The sequence below is a fragment of the Mobula birostris genome, chromosome 10 (genome assembly GCF_030028105.1).
Source record: "Mobula birostris isolate sMobBir1 chromosome 10, sMobBir1.hap1, whole genome shotgun sequence".
Taxonomy (NCBI): Eukaryota; Metazoa; Chordata; class Chondrichthyes; order Myliobatiformes; family Myliobatidae; genus Mobula; species Mobula birostris.
The window spans coordinates 15,096,083-15,117,471 of NC_092379.1; the positions used below are offsets into that span (position 1 = coordinate 15,096,083).

The following is a 21,389-nucleotide window of genomic DNA, read 5'->3' on the forward strand; positions in this document are numbered from 1 at the left end:
CGCAGAACCCTCTGCCCATAAGGCTAACAGGGGGTTCTGCTACCTTGTAGGTTAAGGCCTTTTGGACGGGGGCGGAGGGGAGGAGAAGGCGGGTGAGGCAGGAGACCTTTGGGGTGGGGAATGAGAGGGTGGGGGAGAGCATGGAGACTGTTCTGGTGGGGAACGCGAGGGTGGGACAGGGCATGGAGACTGTTGGGCTAGGAACGCAAGGGTGGGATGGAGCGTGGAGACTGTGGGGGTGGGAATGCGAGGAGGGGCAGAGTGTGGAGACTGTGGGGGTGGGGAACTCAAGGGTGGGATGGAGCGTGGAGACTGTGGGGGTGGGGAACGCGAGGGTGGGATAGGGCATGGAGACTGTGGGGGTGGGGAACATGAGGGTGGGGCAGAGTGTGGAGACTGTGGGGGTGGGGAACATGAAGGTGGGGCAGAGTGTGGAGACTGTGGGGGTGGGGAACATGAGGGTGGGGTAGGGCATGGAGACTGTGGGGGTGGGGAACATGAGGGTGGGGCAGAGTGTGGAGACTGTGGGGGTGGGGAACGCGAAGGTGGGGTAGGGCATGGAGACTGTGGGGTGGGGAACATGAGGGTGGGGCAGAGTGTGGAGATTGTGGGGGTGGGGAACATGAGGGTGGGGTAGGGCATGGAAACTGTGGGGGTGGGGAACATGAGGGTGGGGCAGAGCACGGAGACTGTGGGGGTGGGGAATGAGAGGGTGGGGTAGGGCATGGAGACTGTGGGGGTGGGGAATGAGAGGGTAGGACAGGGCATGGAGACTGTGGGGGTGGGGAACGAGAAGGTGGGGTAGGGCATGGAGACTGTCCTGGTGGGGAATGCGAGGGTGGAACAGAGCATGAAGACTGTCCTGGTGGGGAATGCGAGGGTGGGGCAGAGCGTGGAGACGAGGGGTGGGGAGATCGAGGGTGCGGCAGAGCATGGAGACTGTTCTGGTGGGGAACGCGAGGGTGGGGCAGAGCATGGAGACTGTGGGGGTGGAGAGAGCGAGGATGGGGCAGGGCATGGAGACTGTGGGGGTGGGGAACGCGAGGGTGAGGTAGAGCATGGAGACTGTGGGGGTGGGAAACGCGAGGGTGGGGTAGAGCATGGAGACTGTTCTGGTGGGGAATGTGAGGGTGGGGTAGAGCATGGAGACTGTCCTGGTGGGGAATGTGAGGGTGGGGCAGAGCGTGGAGACTGGCGGTGGGGAGAGCGAGGGTGGGGCAGGGCATGGAGACTGTGGGGGTGGGGAACACGAAGGTGGGGTAGGGCATGGAGACTGTCCTGGTGGGGAATGTGAGGGTGGAACAGAGCATGAAGACTGTCCTGGTGGGGAATGCAAGGGTGGGGCAGAGCGTGGAGACGAGGGGTGGGGAGAGCGAGGGTGGGGCAGAGCATGGAGACTGTTTTGGTGGGGAACGCGAGGGTGGGGCAGAGCATGGAGACTGTGGGGGTGGGGAGAGCGAGGGTGGGGCAGGGCATGGAGACTGTGGGGGTGGGGAACGCGAGGGTGAGGTAGAGCATGGAGACTGTGGGGGTGGGGAACGCGAGGGTGGGGCAGAGCATGGAGACTGTGGGGGTGGGGAACGCGAGGGTGGGGCAGAGCATGGAGACTGTGGGGGTGGGGAGAGCGAGGGTGGGGCAGGGCATGGAGACTGTGGGGGTGGGGAACGCGAGGGTGGGGCAGGGCATGGAGACTGTGGGGGTGGGGAACGCGAGGGTGGGGCAGGGCATGGAGACGAGGGGTGGGGAGAGCGAGGGTGGGGCAGAGCATGGAGACTGTGGGGGTGGGGAACGCGAGGATGGGGCAGGGCATGGAGACTGTGGGGGTGGGGAGAGCGAGGGTGGGGCAGGGCATGGAGACTGTGGGGGTGGGGAACGCGAGGGTGGGGCAGAGCATGGAGACTGTTCTGGTGGGGAATGTGAGGGTGGGGTAGAGCATGGAGAGTGTTCTGGTGGGGAACGCGAGGGTGGGGCAGGGCATGGAGACTGTGGGGGTGGGGAACGCGAGGGTGGGGCAGGGCATGGAGACGAGGGGTGGGGAGAGCGAGGGTGGGGCAGAGCATGGAGACTGTGGGGGTGGGGAACGCGAGGATGGGGCAGGGCATGGAGACTGTGGGGGTGGGGAGAGCGAGGGTGGGGCAGGGCATGGAGACTGTGGGGGTGGGGAACGCGAGGGTGGGGCAGAGCATGGAGACTGTTCTGGTGGGGAATGTGAGGGTGGGGTAGAGCATGGAGAGTGTTCTGGTGGGGAATGTGAGGGTGGGGCAGAGCCTGGAGACTGGGGGTGGGGAGAGCAAGGGTGGGGCAGGGCATGGAGACTGTGGGGGTGGGGAACACGAAGGTGGGGTAGGGCATGGAGACTGTCCTGGTGGGGAATGTGAGGGTGGAACAGAGCATGAAGACTGTCCTGGTGGGGAATGCAAGGGTGGGGCAGAGCGTGGAGACGAGGGGTGGGGAGAGCGAGGGTGGGGCAGAGCATGGAGACTGTTCTGGTGGGGAACGCGAGGGTGGGGCAGAGCATGGAGACTGTGGGGGTGGGGAGAGCGAGGGTGGGGCAGGGCATGGAGACTGTGGGGGTGGGGAACGCGAGGGTGAGGTAGAGCATGGAGACTGTGGGGGTGGGGAACGCGAGGGTGGGGCAGAGCATGGAGACTGTGGGGGTGGGGAACGCGAGGGTGGGGCAGAGCATGGAGACTGTGGGGGTGGGGAACGCGAGGGTGGGGCAGAGCATGGAGACTGTGGGGGTGGGGAGAGCGAGGGTGGGGCAGGGCATGGAGACTGTGGGGGTGGGGAACGCGAGGGTGGGGCAGAGCATGGAGACTGTTCTGGTGGGGAATGTGAGGGTGGGGTAGAGCATGGAGACTGTCCTGGTGGGGAATGTGAGGGTGGGGCAGAGCGTGGAGACTGGCGGTGGGGAGAGCAAGGGTGGGGCAGGGCATGGAGACTGTGGGGGTGGGGAACACGAAGGTGGGGTAGAGCATGGAGACTGTGGGGGTGGGGAACGTGAGGGTGAGGCAGAGCACGGAGACTGTTCTGGTGGAGAATGTGAGGGTGGAGTAGAGTATGGAGACTGTTCTGGTGGGGAACATGAGCGTAGGATAGGGCAGGGAGTGACGGGAACTTCAGGAGAATGACTGAGATGGATCCTGATGATGTTTGCAGCAGGGAAGGTTGGGGCAACTACAAAGAAGAGCGTTGTGGTGGCGTAGCAGCACAGTGAAAAGCGTAACACTAATACAGCACCCGAGACCCCGGTTCAATTCCCACCATCGTCTATAAGGAGTTTGTACGATCCGCCCCCTCCACCACCCCCCCGTGACTGCGTGCGGTCCCTCCGGGTGCTCCGGTTTCCTCCCACATTCCAAAGACGCACAGGTTAATTGGTCACATGGGTGTAGTCTCGTTGGGCCGGAAACGACTGTCAATGCGCTATATCTCGAAGTAAATAAAAATAAAGGAAGTCAAATCCTCCTGGGAGCAGACAGACTCTACTATAAAACCCGGAGTCCATGTGAATAGGACCGGACAAGGTCTCCATTCCCACTATCAGCACGGAGGGCTCAGGGTACTCACGGCCCCTGTGCGCTCATCACAGCGTCTGCACGTGATGTCACGGCAGCCTTTGATGTCACTGCGCACGGAGGGCGCAGATCACAAGTGCGACGCCAGGCCAAGGTTCCAGTCCTGCTGGCCCTTCTGCCGCACCAAAGCTCAGGAACCTCGGGGAAGCTTCACGTAGCTGTCTCCTCTGTTGAGACGCAAATAGGGAGGGGCAATAAATGCTGGCAACTCTATCCCAAAATTAGTGTAGCGTAACGCAATTACAGCGCCCGGGTTCAGTTCTGCTGCCGTCTGGAAGGATCTTGTACGCTCTACCTTTGGCCGCATGAGTTTCATCCAGGTGCCCCTGTTTCCTCCCAAATATATTCCAAAGATGTACAGGTTAGGTTAATTGGATACTATAGAGAAAGTGCAGAGGAGATTAACAAGGATGTTGCCTGGATTATGAGAATAGATTGAGTGAACTTGGCCTTTTCTCCTCGGAGTGACGGAGGATGAGAGGTGACCTGATTGAGGTGTATAAAACGAGGGGCATTGATCGTGTGGATAGCCAGAGGCTTTTTCCCTGGGCTGAAATGGCTAACACGAGGGGGCAGAGTTTTAAGGTGCTTGGAAGTAGGTACAAGGGGGATATCAGAAGTACATTTTTCACACAGAGAGCGGTAGGTTTGTGGAATGCACTGCTAGAGACGGTGATGGAGGCGGATACAATAGGGTCTTTTAAGGGACTCTTAGATAGGTGCACGAGGCTTAGAAAAATAGAGGGCTATGCAGTAGGGAAATTCTAGGTAGTTTCTAGAGTAGGTTACATGGTCAGCACAACATTGTGGGCCGAAGGGCCTGTAATATGCTGTAGATTTCTATGTTTCTAACTGCTCTCATCTCCTTGGACAAGATAATAATCTACAGCTGCTACCATGGACAGAACAGAGTAAGGGACTTTCCCGGTCATTCGCCACTCAGCTGCCTCATTAATGCTACTCCAGTAGATGAGGTTAACCAAGAGCAGGGCAATGTTCTTTCTAAAGTAGCCTGACACAGACTGTTCCTCCCTTCCCACCCACCACCCCGGGGCTTTCTCATCCATACTGGGTCCCTGTGAAATACAGCCTCGGGGCTCACACCACAAGGCTCAGGGACAGTGCGTTCTTTTTGCATGGGCATAGTTTGTTGTCTTCTGCACTCTGGGTGATCTTTCACTGATCCTGTTATACTTGCTTTTCGGTGGATGCATTGAGTATTCCCACAGAGCAAATGACTCTCCGGGTTATATATGGTGACATATATGTACTTTGATAATAAAATTGACTTTAAACCTTGAACTTTGAAATTTATTATGAAAGTACATACTATATATGTCACCATATACATCCCTGAGATTTATTTTCTTGTGGGCATACTCAATAAATCTATAGAATAATAACCATAATAGGATCAACTGGGGAGGGGTTCATTTTCTTTCAAGCAGCTACAAGAAGACAAGAACTACAATAGAATTTATGACAAACTACATTTAACAAACACTGGCGAACATCCAATGTGCAAAATAAAGTCCCACTTTTAAAATCTTCAACCTTTTGTTCACCTCTCTCTCGTGGTCTCCCTGCTCCCTGCCTCTGTCCAGTCCTCCAGCGAACACAAGAGATCCCTTTGTGCTAGCAACATCATTATGTGCCATGTCATATGATCTGGGCAATCACGGTTTTTAACCATGATACCTCCTGGCGAATTTTTCTCCTGAAGTGGATTGCCGTTGCCTTCTTCTGGGCAGTGTCTTTACAAGACGAGTGATCCCAGCCATTATCAATACTGCAGCGGCCAATTCTAACCAAACCAGTTGCCGCTGCTGGCGACCCCCATGGATTTGTCATACCCGCGTGACGCACCTTTCAGCTCAAATAACGATTGTTCCAAACATCACAGATCTGCATTTGACTCTTTATTAACAATTAACAAATATACAATCTTGAAGCGAGAAACTTAAAAGTCCCCAAGTGTAAGTTAAGCGTAATTGAGCCGTCAACGAAAGAGGTGACAGCTGTCGGTCCCCAGCTCCGAACTCCCACGAACAAAGCGTGAATGCGTGACTTATTCCCCTTGCTTTAACCATGCCCCCCAGTCATGTGACTAGTTACCATAATGAATGCATGACACACAATGCAATGCAGATGGCGAACAGGCGCACGGCTCCTACAAATACTCCAGAGACTGTCTGCCTGGCGTCAGTGGTCTGCACCAGCCGCTCATACGACCATCCACCACCTGCTCCCGTGGTTCCACGTGACCCTGATCACGGGGCTAAGGACTCTTGCCCAAGGGTGACCTGCAGGCCAGCAGAGGTAAGGAGCGCCTGACCCCTCGTTTGGTTAAAGACGGATCTCTACCCTGCCACCCAGATATTGTGCTACATTGCCTACAGAACGAGCGCGCACTCTCAGGTCTCCCAAGTCAATATGGCCACTGGAGGGTGGGGAAGGGGTTGGAATGTAGCTTGTGGGGGACTGGGGTTGCCAATTGTCCCGTATTAGCGGGACATCCCGTATATTGGGCTAAATTGGTTTGTCCCATACAGGACCGCCCTTGTCCCTTATTTCCCCCACTAAGGTAGAGCGTTCCTATGAAACCATTCATAAGCCGAAATGGTGTAAAGCGCAGAAGCAATTACCATTAATTTATATAAAAAAAATTTTTGAGCGTTCCCAGACCCAAAAAAATAACCTACCAAATCATACCAAGTAACACATAAAACCAAAAATAAAACTAACATATAGTAAAAGCAGGAATGATATGATAAATACACAGCCTATATAAAGTAGAAATAATGTATGTACAGTGTAGCAGAATTGGGAAGATTAAGTCAAAACCGATTTGTAGGAAAAAAAAAATCGGGACGTACACGCATGCGCACACAGGTGCCCACGCAAGGCTTCATGGTCATTGTAGTCTTTCTCGGGGTAAACACGAGTGTCCCGTATTTGACTGCTACTTTTGTCCCTTATTTGGGAGTGAGAAAGCTGGCAACCCTATGGGGGACTGAGTAAGGAACCCTGACCTGTAGTTTTTTTTTTAGGAAAGATTAGGGAGCTATCAAGTTTAGGATGGGCCAAATGGCCTCCTTTCCCATGCGAGGGCATGACTTGCTTCTGGCAGCAGCCAGACCCCTCGGTAGTGTGTCTCTCTCTACCCACCCCTCTCCGGGCCCTGGTGATACTGGGCCCAGGTCTGACACCTGCCGCTACCTTGGGCAGGCCGACAGTACGTGCCAAGGGTTAAACACGCCTTGAAGGAGAGCCGGTGGTTTCAGGCAGCAGAAGTGAAATTTTCGCTTCCCCAATTCTACGTTAGCGAGATTCAAAACGCTAGTTGTCAGCCCTGGTTTTCACATCCCTGCTCGGGCTCTGCGGCCTGCTGGGAACTCCCGGCTCCACTGATTCAAGCTTCCGTAGCTCCCTGATTTGCTCCACCCATGCCTGAGCCACAAGCTCCGGAGTTCCCTCCTTAATCCTCTCCGCTTCACCTTCCTTTTCTCGTGATGTTTCCCATCTGCCTCAGTGGCAGAGCTCACTTAGTCTTTTACTTTGGGGGGAGTACTAAATGCTGCTGATATAAAACTCCAGATGTAAACACCACGGCACATTCTATAAGAGCGTAATTAGGCCATTCGGCCCAACACGTCTGCTGCACCATTCAATCGTGTCTGACATCTTTTTCCACCCCAAACCTTAACCCCCTGTACCATTCAAGAATTTATCAATCTCTGCTTTAAATACACCCAATGGCTTGGCCTCCACAGTCATCCAGGCAAAAAAATTTCCACAGATTCACCACCCTCTGGCTGAAGAAACTCCTCCTCATGCCATTTCTAAAAGGACACCCCTATAGTACCCTAACAGAAATATTCTCTCCACTACCACCCTATCCAGGTTTTTCAGTATCCGCTAGGTTGCAATGAGATCCTCCCCTCAGCCTTATGAATTCCAGCGAGTCCAGGCCCAGAGCCATCAAATGTTCCTCGTACGCTAAGCCTTTCGCTCCCAGGATCATTTTTGTGAGCCTCCCTTTCCTTAGAAAAGGGGCCAAAATTTCTCACAATATTCCAAATGTGGCCTGACCAGCGGCCGATAAACACAGCAGATTCTGCCGATGCTGGAAATCTGGAGCAGCACACACAAAACATGGGAACACCAACGCCTTTGAGCGGAAAATCCTCCAAAACGTAGTGGATTTGACCCAGTGCATCACAGGTAAAGCCCTCTCAACCATTGAGCACATCGATATGAAACACTGTTGTAGGAAAGCAGCATCCATCGTCAAAGATCCTCACCACCCAGCCCGTGCTCTTTTCTCACTGCTACCATCAGGTAGAAGGTACAAGAGCCTCAGGACTCGCACCACCAGGTTCAAGAACAGTTACTACCCCTCAACCATCCGGCTCTTGAACAACGCTCAACTATGGAGACATTCCCACAACGGATGGTCTCACTTTAAGGACTCTTTTATCTTATTTCATGCTCATTCTTTATTGCTATTTATTTATATTGCAGCAGGATCAATAGGTACATTTAATGTCAGAGAAATGCATACAATTTGCATTTGCTGTCCATTGATCCCATTTACAGTTGCTGTTCTATAGATTTGCTAAGTATGCCTGCAGAAAAAGAATCTCAGGGTCGTGTGTGGTGACATGTATGTACTCTGATAATAAACTTTACTTTAAACTTTGAGCAAATGCTGGAGGAACTCAGCAATTCGGGCAGCATCTATGCAGGGGCATAAACAGTTAACGATGCAGTCTGAGACCCCTTATAGATGCTGCCTGACCTGCTGGGCGTTCTGTGTGTTCCTGGTAAAGCCCTGACCTTTACAGTCCTCTCGAAGTGAATGCACATGAATTACGACTGACTCAAACTGCAAGTTAACTTTAAGGGAATGCAGAACTGGTACTCCCAGGACTATAATACCACCCCGCCACCCCCCCATATCTCACAAGATAAAATGAGCCTATTTGGATCATTGAGTCTATGCCAGGCCTCGGTGCAATCACATTCCCCCATCTATTACCTTGAATTCATCAATACCTCTCTACCCACCCCCACACCAGCTCTCCTTACACTTACACAGAGAAGTACAGCACAGAAACAGGCCCTTCAGGCCATCTAGACTATACTGACACACTTAGGCTGCCTAGTTCCATCGACTGGCACCGAGTCTGTAGCCCTCCATCTCCCTCCCATCCAAGTACCAATCCAAACTTCTCTTAAACGTTGAAATCGAGCTCGCATCCACCATTTGCACTGGCAGCTCGTTCCACTCTCTCACCACCCTCTGAGTGAAGAAGTTTCCCCTCATGTTCCCCTTAAACCTTTCACCCTCAACCCATGACCTCTGGTTGTAGTCCCACCCAACTTCAGTAGAAAAAGCCTGCTCGCATTTCCCTTATCTATACCCCTCATAATTTTGAGATACCTCTATCACATCTCCCCTCAGCCTTCTACATTGCAAGGAGTAAGTTCCTAACCTATTCAATCTTTCGTTATAACTCAGGTCCTCCAGACCTGGCAACATCCTTGTAAATCTTTTAAGAGACTCCTGCACAGGTACGTGGAGCTTAGAAAAATAGAAGGCTATGGGTAACCCAAGGTAATTTCTAAAGTAAGGACATGTTCAGCACAGCATTGTGGGCTGAATGGCCTGTATTGTGCTGTAGGTTTTCTATGTTTCTATGTTCTAAATTTTTTTTGTACTCTTTCAACCTTATTTGCTGTACATCTTTCTTGTGGGTCGGTCACCAAAACTGCACACAATACTCCAATTTGGGCCTCACCAACGTCTTATGCAACTTCAACATAACATCCCATCTCCTGTACTCAATAATTAGACATATCCACTGACGTTGATCTCAGTACATCAAGACCGAGAAGGACACTACAGAGGCAAACATGAAGCAGGCAGGAGAACCCTTAAAAGCGTGGTTCTCTTCTGATAACTCCGTGAACAAACTTATTGAGATAAATGCCATCTACGAACCCCAAAGAGCCATAGAAACGCGAGCCAGTGGAAGTCAGAGGTCAACTGTAGGGGCTAGCCAATCAGGATCGAGGCAAGCAAACGGGGGCCTATATAAACGCGAGCACTCCCAGAGAGAAGCACCAACAACTGTGCACTGCGGATGTCACCTCGACTGGTGTTGAAACGTCTGCAAGCTAATTGCCAAGCTCGGTGAGCGCTGCTACATCATTAGTCAAAGTGGAAGGGCTGGACCATAGGCCCATTGTGAGCCACCCGCCCAGCAGTGTCAGCGGGGAGTCCCTGTCACAGAGGGCCTGCAGTGGATTATGTATGGGCTGTTAATTCATCTGTGATGTTTCAGTGAATAGAACGACAAAAAAATGAAGCCAATGAACTGCAGATGATGGAAGTTGAAATGAACACACCAGATCAGGCAGCTTCTGCGGGGAGTGAAGCAAAGTTGACATTTCAGACCAGGAGCGCCCCAGATCGAACTGACAGCCTACAGGTAGGTTTTAACAGGCAGGCAGTGGCTTGCTCTTCCAGACCCAGGATCTACGGTCGAAATGACCTTTTTTCAACACAGGCCCTCACTCTTTTTCAACGCAAGAACTAACAGATGCTGGATCTGGCAACAGTGATCCAGAGGTTCTTTGGATTTCAAGGATGAGGCAAAAAGCTTGGCAGTTTTGGTGAACGCAGCAGGCCAGGCCGCATCTCTAGGAAGAGGTACAGTTGACATTTCGGGCCGAGACCCTTCGTCCAGCAACTTTTATGTGTGTTCCTTGAAATTCCAGCATCTGCAGATCTCCTCGTGTTTGAGCTTGGCAGTTTTGGCCATCTTATTTAAGGTCACACGAACAAAGGACGGACAAAGACAGAGAAAAGAAGTTGCAGTCATCTCATTCTCAGACCGCAGATAAACGCACATCTCACTAATAGCAAGTAACCTATGAATTGTCCAGATCCAAGTTCCATGTAAGTTTTATTATCAAAGTAAATATGTGTCACCATATACGACCCTAAGAATCATTTTCCTGTGGGCACAGGTACAACAAAGGCAGCAGAAAAACTGAGAAGTTGCTAGAAAATACAGAATCAGCCATACTACGATTAAAAAAATTTATGAACAATTACACGAAAACAGTACTGTGCAAAAGTCTTAGGCACCCTGGATACATATATCATATAGTACTGTATCCTATTATATAAAAATTATAAGCAAGTATAAGAAAGTTAAACTACAAAAAAAGTACTCAAAAAATATCAATTCTATGCCCTAATCCAACACAGAGAGCCATGAGTGACTGAGGAGAATAGATGGATGGAAAGAAAAGCGATTTACCGAAGGGCGAATCTGTCCACAGAGGAAGTCTGAAGGTATTTGCTTGAGCTGCCAGTTCTTGCCCGGTGGACCCTGGCCAGAAGAATTGGTAAAGTGGTGTTACCTTGTGCCAAGAGCTCTTCACATGCTGGGCAGGCCTGGCTGGTAGCACCCGTGGTCCGCGCCTCACATCGGGCAAAGCTGCTTACCGCAGGCGCTGCTCGCACTTGCCAGTCCCGTGACCTCCCCGCTCACCTCCCTCAGCTCAAGTGAACTCCGCAAACAGGAAGCGAAATCCCCATCGACATGTATATTGAAAAGAAATGAGTTTGAACAAGAAGTGAATGTGGAAGTGATAGTGGGGGCAGTGAACCTGCTCCTCGAGGCTCTGATACAGCCCAGTGTCATTACCCCTCCATCTCATCCTCTCGCAGCCCAGACCTTCAAGGTCCATCTGTTGTACTTACTCACTCCCCATTACACTGCTGGCCTCTGTCTCTGGCAGTGCTCAGGGCTCCCTTCATTGTGCCAGTAGCTTCCTCTTGGTTTCCACTACTGCCAGTCATGCAAGTCTCAGGAATACTATCTCACTCAGATGTAGAAGGATTTTTCATTGCTGTTTCCATAACAATCTTATTTTTTGACCAGACAGGGTTGTTAGCCCTGAGCTGAACCCCCGCACTTGAAGGACTCTTAGTCTGACATCTACCTTTTGACCTGTTTGGCATGTGACCCTACGAAGAGCCAAAGCATAAAGCCCTGGATTCCAGCCAACATAGTTTAGACTAGATTATGAGGACACTCAGTCCTCGTTTATTGTCATTTAGAAATGCATGCATTAAAAAATGTTACAATGTTCCTCCAGAAAGATATCACAGAAACACAGGACAAACCAAGACTAAAACTGACAAAACCACATAATTATAACATATAGTTACAACAGTGCAAAGCAATACCGTAATTTGATAAAGAGCAGACCATGGGCAAGGTAAAAAAAAAGTCTCAAAGTCCTGATAGCCCCATATCTCACGCAGACAGTAGAAGGGAGAAACTCTCCCCACCATGAACCTCCAAGCACCGCAAACTTGCCGATGCAGCACCATTGGAAGCACCCGACCGCAGCGGACTCTGAGTCCATCCGAAAACTTCGAGCCTCCGACCAGCCCTCCGACACCGAGCACCATCTCTACCGAGCGCTTCGACCCCGCTCTGGCCGCCGAGCAACAAGCAAAGCCGAGGACTCGGGGCCTTCCCCTCCGGAGATTCTGGATCACACAGTAGCAGCAGCAGTGAAACAGGCATTTCAGAAGTTTCACCAGATGTTCCTCCATGCTCTCACGTCCGTCTCCATCAAATCAGGATTGTGCACGATACCCTACTTGACAGATAACAGATATCATTCACCGGAGTGGCCGCTGCGCGCTGCGTCGCGCCGCCATCTTCTCCTCCTGCAGTGGCATAGTTCCTCCCCCATAGTTCTCTGGGTCATTGAGGCACACAAGCCTCCAAACCCAATGCCAAGCTTGTGGTCTTCGTGGAGGGGTCCCTCCGATGAGACTCAATAAATCAGCTGGACACCACCATCCCAGATCCAGAGGAGAGTCCTGGTAGCATATTACCCACAGACGATTCCTCAGGTGAATAACTTTCCACTTCCTTGCATCCATTACGAGGATCTGTCAGAGTCACAGAGTTGTACATCAGGTCAGCAGTTCCTTCAGGACAGATCGTCCATGCTGACCGTAGCACCTTCTTCAGCTAGTCCCACTTCTCCACGTTTGGCCTGTGTCACCTTAAAGCTCTCCCATCCACGTGCCGTCCACTGTCAGGCATGGAGGAGCCACTAAACAGGATCGGAAGAAAGACTGCAGGAAGTTGTAAACTCAGCCAGCTCCATCATGGGCTCCAGCCCCCTCAGCACTGAGTCCATCTTCAAAGCTGACTCATGACTCACGAAGGTGGCATCCATCATTAAGGACTCCCACAACCCAGGGCATGCTTACTTTTCATTACTACCATCAGAAAGTAGGTACAGGGGCCTGAAGACGCATACTCAACATTTTAGGAACAGCTTCCTCCCCTCCGCCATCAGATTCTAAATGGTCAATGTACCGATTTATCTTATTTTTATTGTATATTTTATGCTTTGCACTGTACTGCTGTCGCAAAACAACAAGTTTTATACGTCAGTGATTATTATTGGCCAGAAAGAACTACAATCAGTGAACAAGAATGGAGGCGGCCATTTTGTGAGACTGTCCTTGCAGTCACCATTTTGTGAACTGTTTGATAAACTGGTTCTTGTTCTGGGATAACTTAATCAGAGCACTTGAATGTGGACATTGGGAATTTCTGCGAATGATCTGCTAAACCTGAGACTGTTCTCAGGTAAGAAACTGTTTATAGTATAAAGTGGAAGGTTTGCAGAAGCAGTCTCATCATCTCAGCAACACATCAGTCCATGGCCTCCTCTACTGCCACGATGAGACCACACTCAGGTTGGAGGAGTGATACCTTATAGTCCATCTGTGTAGCCTCTAACCTGATGGCAAGAACATCTGTTTCTTGAACTTCCAGTAATTACGCCCCATGCTGTCCTTTACCATTTCCTCTCCCTCTCTCACTTCATTTCCTTACCTGCCCATCGCCTCCCTCTGGTGCTCCTCCCCCTCCCCTTCTGTCCTCTCCTATCAGATTCCCCCTTCTCCAGCCCTTTATCTCTTTCACCAATCAACTTCCCAGCTCTTTACTTCACCCCCTCCCCCTCTTTCACCCATTACCTGCCACCTTGTGTTTCTTGCTCCACTTCCCCCTACCTTCTTACTCTAACTTCTCATCTCTTTTTTCCCAGGACTGAAGATGGGTCTTAGCCTGAAACGTTGACTGTACTCTTTTCTACAGATGCTGCCTGGCCTGCTGAGTTCCTCCAGTGTTTTGTGTGTGTTAATCTGGGCCCAGTGTCTGGGTGATCTAGCTTGCCTGGTTTGAACCAGTCAGAGTTGAAGAGACCAAAAAGAGTCACCTAAGTCAGGAAGTTGAAGGTGAAGGCCATAAAACATAAACTTGGTAACCCTGGGCTACATCCAATGGGAATCTAACACGTCAGTCGGGTGACCACAAGCCAATGAAATTGGAACATCATAGATTGATCTGATAAGGAAAAGGATAAAAATGAGGCTTTTGGAAGCTCAGGCAGTGACAACTCTCCAGAGACCAACTGGCACGGATGTCAGACACATGGACCACAAGGAATACCTGGCCAGCCTAGACTTTTCATCCCGGATATTACATTTTCTCTTCTTTCACTGTCCATGGAGGGTCAGGGAAACGTAATAGGTGTACAAGTAGTTAGTTAATTTGTGAATTCACATTCTTGAATTGAGACAGTAGAGGTACAGTACTGTACAAAAGTCTTAGGCACATAGTCATAGTCTTTCACTACCTCAACTACTGCACAGAGTCTTGTCATCTTCAGAAGTTTTCTGATGACTCTGCCATAGTTGGATGCATCAGCAAGGTAGATGAGGCTGACTACAGGGCTACTGTAAGAAACTTTGTCACATGTGCGAGCAGAATTATCTGCAGCTTAATGTGAAAAAGACTCAGGAGCTGGTGGTAGACCTCAGGAGAGCTAAGGCACCGGTGACCCCTGTTTCCATCCAGGGGGTCAGTGTGGACATGGTGTAGGATTACAAATACCTGGGGATATGAATTGCCAATAAACTGGACTGGTCAAAGAACACAGAGGCTGTCTACAAGAAGGGTCAGAGCCGTCTCTATTTCCTGAGGAGACTGAGGTCCTTTAACACCTCCCAGACGATGCTGAGGATGTTCTATGATTCTGTGGTGGCCAGTGCAATCATGTTTGCTGTTGTGTGCTGGGGCAGCAGGCTGAGGGTAGCAGACACCAACAGAATCAACAATCTCATTCGTAAGGCCATTGATGTTGTGGGGATGGAACTGGACTCTCTGACGGTGGCGTCTGAAAAGAGGATGCTGTCCAAATTGCATACCATCTTGGACAATGTCTCTCATCCACTACATAACATACTGGCTGGGCACAGGAGTACATTCAGCCAGAGACTCATTCCACCGAGATGCAACACAGAGCATCATAGGAAGTCATTCCTGCCTGTGGCCATCAAACTTTACAACTCCTCCCTTGGAGGGTCAGACACCCTGAGCCAATAGGCTGGTCCTGGACTTATTTCCTGGCATAATTTACATATTACTATTTAACTATTTATGGTTTTATTACTATTTAATTATTTATGGTGCAACTGTAACGAAAACCAATTTCCCCCGGGATCAATGAAGTATGACTATGACTATGAGACTAAGACTACAGTACTGTACCAAAGTCTTAGGCACATCAGGAGTCCCACCGCTGAACCTTGTGGAACTCGACAGGTCATAGGCTTCCAGTCTGACAAACAATTGTGCACTACAAACACTCTCACTCCTGCCAACAGTTCATAATCCAATTGGCCAGTTTCCTCTGACTAGCCTGCCATGGGGGACCTTGTTAAAATCCATCACCCTGCCCTCAATAGTCCAAAGGAGATAGAGAAGATGAGGTCCTTGACCAATTGGAAGAACTTTGGAAAGGTTGCACTTGTTGTCATTGTAATGTGTCCACAGCACATCACAGGAGTCGGGTCAGGCCTAATGTGTCTGAAGGGGCCAGAAGGAGTTACAGAGATAGGCAGTGGTGTGGAGTGTGGAGAAGGTTACAGAGATAGGGAGGGGTGCAGGAGCTGGAAGGGTTTATGTAGATAGGAAGGGGTGTAAGAGTTGGAGGAGGTTATGTAGATAGGAAGGGGTGTAAGAGTTGGAGGAGGTTATGGAGATAGGGAGGGGTGTAGGGGCTGAGGAGGTTATGGAGATAGGGAGGGGTGTAGGGTTGAGGAGGTTATGGAGATAGGAAGGGGTGTAGGGGTTCAGGAAGTTATGGAGATAGGGAGGGGTGTAGGAGCTGAGGAGGTTATGGAGATAGGAAGGGGTGTAGGGACTGAGGAAGTTATGGAGATAGGGAGAGGTCTAGGGGCTGAGGAAGTTATGGAGATAGGGAGGGGTGTAGGAGCTGAGGAAGTTATGGAGATAGGGAGGGGTGTAGGAGCTGAGGAGGTTATGGAGATAGGGAGGGGTGTAGGGACTGAGGAAGTTATGGAGATAGGGAGGGGTGTAGGAGCTGAGGAAGTTATGGAGATAGGGAGGGGTGTAGGGACTGAGGAAGTTATGGAGATAGGGAGGGGTGTAGGGGCTGAGGAAGTTATGGAGATAGGGAGGGGTGTAGGGACTGAGGAAGTTATGGAGATAGGGAGGGGTGTAGGGGCTGAGGAGGTTATGGAGATAGGGAGGGGTGTAGGGCTTCAGGAAGTTATGGAGATAGGAAGGGGTGTAGGGGTTCAGGAAGTTATGGAGATAGGGAGGGGTGTAGGGACTGAGGAAGTTATGGAGATAGGGAGGGGTGTAGGAGCTGAGGAGGTTATGGAGATAGGGAGGGGTGTAGGGGCTGAGGAGGTTATGGAGATAGGGAGGGGTGTAGGAGCTGAGGAAGTTATGGAGATAGGGAGGGGTGTAGGAGCTGAGGAGGTTATGGAGATAGGGAGGGGTGTAGGGGTTGAGGAGGTTATGGAGATAGGAAGGGGTGTAGGGGTTCAGGAAGTTATGGAGATAGGGAGGGGTGTAGGAGCTGAGGAAGTTATGGAGATAGGGAGGGGTGTAGGGGCTGAGGAAGTTATGGAGATAGGGAGGGGTGTAGGAGCTGAGGAGGTTATGGAGATAGGGAGGGGTGTGGGGTTGAGGAGGTTATGGAGATAGGAAGGGGTGTAGGGGTTCAGGAAGTTATGGAGATAGGGAGGGGTGTAGGAGCTGAGGAAGTTATGGAGATAGGGAGGGGTGTAGGGGCTGAGGAAGTTATGGAGATAGGGAGGGGTGTAGGAGCTGAGGAGGTTATGGAGATAGGGAGGGGTGTAGGGGCTGAGGAAGTTATGGAGATAGGGAGGGGTGTAGGAGCTGAGGAGGTTATGGAGATAGGGAGGGGTGTAGGGGCTGAGGAAGTTTGGAGATAGGGAGGGGTGTAGGAGCTGAGGAAGTTATGGAGACAGGAGGGGTGTAGGGACTGAGGAAGTTATGGAGATAGGGAGAGGTGTAGGGGCTGAGGAAGTTTGGAGATAGGGAGGGGTGTAGGAGCTGAGGAGGTTATGGAGATAGGGAGGGGTGTAGGGCTTCAGGAAGTTATGGAGATAGGAAGGGGTGTAGGGGTTCAGGAAGTTATGGAGATAGGGAGGGGTGTAGGAGCTGAGGAAGTTATGGAGATAGGGAGGGGTGTAGGGGCTGAGGAGGTTATGGAGATAGGGAGAGGTGTAGGGGCTGAGGAGGTTATGGAGATAGGGAGGGGTGTAGGGGCTGAGGAAGTTATGGAGATAGGGAGGGGTGTAGGAGCTGAGGAAGTTATGGAGATAGGGAGGGGTGTAGGGGCTGAGGAAGTTATGGACATAGGGAGGGGTGTAGGGCTTCAGGAAGTTATGGAGATAGGGAGGGGTGTAGGGACTGAGGAAGTTATGGAGATAGGGAGGGGTGTAGGGACTGAGGAAGTTATGGAGATAGGAAGGGGTGTAGGAGCTGAGGAAGTTATGGAGATAGGGAGGGGTGTAGGGGCTGAGGAGGTTATGGAGATAGGGAGGGGTGTAGGGGCTGAGGAGGTTATGGAGATAGGGAGGGGTGTAGGAGCTGAGGATGTTATGGAGATAGGGAGGGGTGTAGGAGCTGAGGAGGTTATGGAGACAGGGAGGGGTGTAGGAGCTGAGGAGGTTATGGAGATAGGAAGGGGTGTAGGGACTGAGGAAGTTATGGAGATAGGGAGAGGTGTAGGGGCTGAGGAAGTTATGGAGATAGGGAGGGGTGTAGGGGCTGAGGAAGTTATGGAGATAGAGAGGGGTGTGGAAACTGAGGAGGTTATGGAGATAGGGAGGGGTGTAGGGGCTGAGGAAGTTATGGAGATAGGGAGGGGTGTAGGAGCTGAGGAGGTTATGGAGATAGGGAGGGGTGTAGGGTTGAGGAGGTTATGGAGATAGGGAGGGGTGTAGGAGCTGAGGAGGTTATGGAGATAGGGAGGGGTGTAGGGTTGAGGAGGTTATGGAGATAGGGAGGGGTGTAGGAGCTGAGGAGGTTATGGAGACAGGGAGGGGTGTAGGGGTTGAGGAGGTTATGGAGATAGGGAGAGGTGTAGGGGCTGAGGAAGTTTGGAGATAGGGAGGGGTGTAGGAGCTGAGGAAGTTATGGAGATAGGGAGGGGTGTAGGGGTTGAGGAAGTTATGGAGATAGGGAGGGGTGTAGGAGCTGAGGAGGTTATGGAGATAGGGAGGGGTGTAGGGGCTGAGGAGGTTATGGAGATAGGGAGGGGTGTAGGAGCTGAGGAGGTTATGGAGATAGGGAGGGGTGTAGGGGCTGAGGAAGTTATGGAGATAGGGAGGGGTGTAGGGGCTGAGGAGGTTATGGAGATAGGGAGAGGTGTAGGGGCTGAGGAAGTTTGGAGATAGGGAGGGGTGTAGGAGCTGAGGAGGTTATGGAGATAGGGAGGGGTGTAGGAGCTGAGGAGGTTATGGAGATAGGGAGGGTTGTAGGGGCTGAGGAAGTTATGGAGATAGGGAGGGGTGTAGGAGCTGAGGAAGTTATGGAGATAGGGAGGGGTGTAGGGGCTGAGGAAGTTATGGAGATAGGGAGGGGTGTAGGGCTTCAGGAAGTTATGGAGATAGGGAGGGGTGTAGGGACTGAGGAAGTTATGGAGATAGGGAGGGGTGTAGGAGCTGAGGAAGTTATGGAGACAGGGAGGGGTGTAGGGACTGAGGAGGTTATGGAGATAGAGAGGGGTGTGGAAACTGAGGAGGTTATGGAGATAGGGAGGGGTGTAGGAGCTGAGGAAGTTATGGAGATAGGGAGGGGTGTAGGGGCTGAGGAGGTTATGGAGATAGGGAGGGGTGTAGGGACTGAGGAGGTTATGGAGACAGGGAGGGGTGTAGGGACTGAGGAAGTTATGGAGATAGGGAGAGGTGTAGGGGCTGAGGAAGTTATGGAGATAGGGAGGGGTGTAGGGGCTGAGGAAGTTATGGAGATAGGGAGGGTGTAGGGGCTGAGGAAGTTATGGAGATAGGGAGGGGTGTAGGAGCTGAGGAGGTTATGGAGATAGGGAGGGGTGTAGGAGCTGAGGAGGTTATGGAGATAGGGAGGGGTGTAGGGACTGAGGAAGTTATGGAGATAGGGAGAGGTGTAGGGGCTGAGGAAGTTATGGAGATAGGGAGGGGTGTAGGGGCTGAGGAAGTTATGGAGATAGAGAGGGGTGTGGAAACTGAGGAGGTTATGGAGATAGGGAGGGGTGTAGGGGCTGAGGAAGTTATGGAGATAGGGAGGGGTGTAGGAGCTGAGGAGGTTATGGAGATAGGGAGGGGTGTAGGGTTGAGGAGGTTATGGAGATAGGGAGGGGTGTAGGAGCTGAGGAGGTTATGGAGACAGGGAGGGGTGTAGGGGTTGAGGAGGTTATGGAGATAGGGAGAGGTGTAGGGGCTGAGGAAGTTTGGAGATAGGGAGGGGTGTAGGAGCTGAGGAAGTTATGGAGATAGGGAGGGGTGTAGGGGTTGAGGAAGTTATGGAGATAGGGAGGGGTGTAGGGGCTGAGGAGGTTATGGAGATAGAGAGGGGTGTAGGAGCTGAGGAAGTTATGGAGATAGGGAGGGGTGTAGGAGCTGAGGAGGTTATGGAGATAGGGAGGGGTGTAGGGGCTGAGGAGGTTATGGAGATAGGGAGAGGTGTAGGGGCTGAGGAAGTTTGGAGATAGGGAGGGGTGTAGGGGCTGAGGAGGTTATGGAGATAGGGAGAGGTGTAGGGGCTGAGGAAGTTTGGAGATAGGGAGGGGTGTAGGAGCTGAGGAGGTTATGGAGACAGGGAGGGGTGTAGGGGTTCAGGAAATTATGGAGATAGGGAGGGGTGTAGGAGCTGAGGAGGTTATGGAGATAGGGAGGGGTGTGGAAACTGAGGAAGTTATGGAGATAGGGAGGGGTGTAGGAACTGAGGAGGTTATGGAGATAGGGAGGGGTGTAGGAGCTGAGGAGGTTATGGAGATAGGGAGGGGTGTAGGGGCTGAGGAAGTTATGGAGATAGGGAGGGGTGTAGGGACTGAGGAAGTTATGGAGATAGGGAGGGGTGTAGGGACTGAGGAAGTTATGGAGATAGGGAGGGGTGTAGGGGCTGAGGAAGTTATGGAGATAGGGAGGGGTGTAGGGACTGAGGAAGTTATGGAGATAGGGAGGGGTGTAGGGACTGAGGAAGTTATGGAGATAGGGAGGGGTGTAGGGGCTGAGGAAGTTATGGAGATAGGGAGGGGTGTAGGGACTGAGGAAGTTATGGAGATAGGGAGGGGTGTAGGGACTGAGGAAGTTATGGAGATAGGGAGGGGTGTAGGGGCTGAGGAAGTTATGGAGATAGGGAGGGGTGTAGGGGCTGAGGAAGTTATGGAGATAGGGAGGGGTGTAGGGGCTGAGGAAGTTATGGAGATAGGGAGAGGTGTAGGAGCTGAGGAAGTTTGGAGATAGGGTGGGGTGTAAGAGCTGAGGAGGTTATGGAGATAGAGAGGGGTGTAGGGGGTCAGGAAGTTATGGAGATAGGGAGGGGTGTAGGGCTTCAGGAAGTTATGGAGATAGGGAGAGGTGTAGGGCTTCAGGAAGTTATGGAGATAGGGAGGGGTGTAGGGCTTCAGGAAGTTATGGAGATAGGGAGGGGTGTAGGGGCTGAGGAAGTTATGGAGATAGGGAGGGGTGTAGGAGCTGAGGAAGTTATGGAGATAGGGAGGGGTGTAGGAACTGAGGAAGTTATGGAGATAGGGTGGGGTGTAAGAGCTGAGGAGGTTATGGAGATAAAGAGGGGTGTAGGGGTTCAGGAAGTTATGGAGATAGGGAAGGGTGTAGGATTTGGAGGAGCTGATGGAAATTGGGAGGGGTGTAGGAGCTGAGAAGGTTACAGAGATAGGGAGAGGTGTAGGATTTGGAGGAGCTGATGGAAATTGGGAGGGGTGTAGGCGTCAGAGGTAGGGAATGGTGTCGGAGCTGGAGGGAGTTACAGATTTTGAGTATGGGACATTTGGCAACGTGAACATTCAGAGCTGTGGGTCAGCCGGATGGGTGTTCAGCGAAGGGAATGGTTTGAGGGTCCGTTGGGCAACAGCGATGAGCTACAGTCCTGATCCTACAGCAGATGGCTGCAGAGAGGACATGACAATGGCTAACATGATCTAGATAAAAATGTTGGAGCAGGAGTGCATTGAAGGAGCACAGGGTTAATGATAACTAACAGGGTTAGTTGTAAATATAGAATTGTCCTGCTGTTACGTTCGATCTTTGGCATATAAATTGTCATGTAGTATTGGGCTAGAAGGCCTCTTCCTTGAAGAGTGTCTCAAAATGACGCGTGTTTCCCATTTTTGTTTGAATAAAACACTTCTATA

The 21,389-nt window shown here is 51.4% G+C and overlaps 1 protein-coding gene across 5 annotated transcripts in view; it reads right to left on the reverse strand.

Moving 5' to 3' along the window:
* LOC140203839 (RAS guanyl-releasing protein 1-like) overlaps positions 1 to 21,389 on the reverse strand; it is a 204,044-nt gene that overhangs the window by 105,421 nt on the left and 77,234 nt on the right. The window contains exon 1 of one of the 5 annotated variants that reach the window (XM_072269963.1): positions 11,016 to 11,101. The exons of the other annotated variants lie outside the window; for them this stretch is intronic. The gene's annotated coding sequence lies outside the window, so the exon portion shown is untranslated. Of the gene's footprint in view, positions 1 to 11,015; positions 11,102 to 21,389 lie in introns of those variants that run through there. 5 annotated transcript variants of the gene reach the window in all.